At 41.7% G+C, this 1,953-nt stretch overlaps 1 non-coding gene across 1 annotated transcript; it reads left to right on the top strand.

Annotated features, from left to right (window-relative positions):
* The first annotated feature begins 1,000 nt into the window (after positions 1-1,000).
* On the top strand, positions 1,001-1,107 carry LOC138514811 (U6 spliceosomal RNA). The gene has a single exon (XR_011281959.1). It is a non-coding gene; the product is annotated as a U6 spliceosomal RNA (small nuclear RNA).
* Positions 1,108-1,953: the final 846 nt, after the last annotated feature.

Here is a 1,953-nt window from a genome sequence, read left to right as displayed (position 1 = left end):
GCAAAACGCTGGGTTCCTATAGGCAGTGTATCCATCACTTACTGGTTTTTGGTGAAGCCATGTTTCCTGAAGACAGATTATGTCAGAATTTGTTCGTTCGGGTCGCATCGAGTGGTACAGATGAAGGTGACCACTGGTGTTCCATGAGCAACCCTGAACAATACATCTTTAAAAAAGAGAGCCCATTTGTAACATTTTGACCAAAATCGTTCTATTTATTGCAATACCTATCCATCTATAAATCTGCCACACAGAGGCAAACACAATGGATCAAAGAACTAGATAATAACCAATCCACCATCACACACAATCTATCTCAAAAGGAACTAACTTGTGAATTCCACATTACAGGCCCACAGCCACACCTGAAAATGACATTGGCACTACAGCCAACCTATTCAAGCTCCTCAATGAAGGAATGTAAACAAAAAAGGCATACACTACAACCATGCACACTGAAACCAACAACAGGATCAAAAGAAAGTAGGAACCATTGCCAAATTGCCTTAAGATACAACTCCCAAAAATAAAAACGTGCGAAACAAAACAATTCAGTGCAACCTGGTCGATGCCATATCAATTTCAATGCATAGCACCAAGATACACAAGCTCCTCCTCAAAGGTTTGATAGACATCCTTTTACTCATGGTAATCTGGATAATGGAGATTTATCATTCACAAATCCCTCCTGAACAATTTCAAACTCAGGCAGGCAAACCTAGATGGAAATAGTGGAGGTGACCAGGCCTCTGCATATAAATGTCACCTAAAATTCATAACAGCACCATCATTAAATATCCCAAATGCTGAATCACTTTACTTCCATCTAACTCTAGACCATTGCAATCTTTCCTTCCTACTCATCTAAAGACCACCTGTTTACAACCTGATTTTCACAGAAAACATTTGGAGAAGCCATAGCCATCATTAGTACAGAACATGACCACTTGATCATGCCTGCAAGAGGAGAACACCAACTCTGCCAAATCTCTGACCTCATATGCTCACTTCGGCAGCACATATACTAAAATTGTAATGATACAGAGGAGATTAGCATGGCCCCTGTGCAAGGATGATGTGCAAACTTGTGAAGCGTTCCGTATAAAAAAAAAAAATTCAAATTTAAAAAATAAACATTAAAAAAATTATCTGACCTCACAACTATCCACCATGCACCTACTACACAGCAGGACACCATGTACTACAAAAAAGCCTCGCTACAACCGCACATACCCAATACACATTTTTTGAAGAAACCACCTTGTGTTACCTTTTGTGATCCATTCTTAAATAGTATTACAAGCCATCCACGTAAATCTAACTCCATCTGAGAAAAGACACTGGGAATCCCTGAACACCATGGACGTCAACATCAGACTGGAAGCAACAAAACCACCAAACACTCTACTGCACACACTTCCAACAGAAGAAAGAATTGAGACACTCCAAAAATGGATCATAGACGCTTTAGATGCTGTAGCACCAAAGAAACTCTTCCTCATCTCCAAAATGAAAATGGCTGCCAGATGATTTACACTCCATTAGGGAGCCTTGAAGAAAACAAACAGGAAACTTGAACGCGCTTGGAGAAAAGAATACATGCAACAGGAAATAATAGCATACCTAAAACACAGATGACACTGTAAAGCAACATTTCTAAAATGACATGGATCTCCGCTCCATGGGTCACAGCAGTCATGGACATTCTGGTCCCTTTGGCGGCAGTGGCACTTTGGGTCACTGTATAGTTGTCCATCCCAAGGTGGATGCCATGGCACTCCCTGATGTGCCCCTCCAAAGATGTCCACCATGGCACTCCACGGCATGCCCTACCAAAGATGGCCATCATGCAACATTGTGATGGCAGTCCAGGAAGTTGCCACCGCTCTCTGGAATCAATGCACCCCAGAGTTCCAGGATTACATTAAAAGGAGGCTGAGACCAGTAGACAAC

This window comes from Ambystoma mexicanum, chromosome 12 (assembly GCF_040938575.1).
Source record: "Ambystoma mexicanum isolate Mex_15411 chromosome 12, UKY_AmexF1_1, whole genome shotgun sequence".
NCBI classification, from domain to species: domain Eukaryota; kingdom Metazoa; phylum Chordata; class Amphibia; order Caudata; family Ambystomatidae; genus Ambystoma; species Ambystoma mexicanum.
The sequence above is the reverse complement of the archived record's forward strand: the minus strand, read 5'-3'. Positions and strand labels throughout refer to the sequence as shown.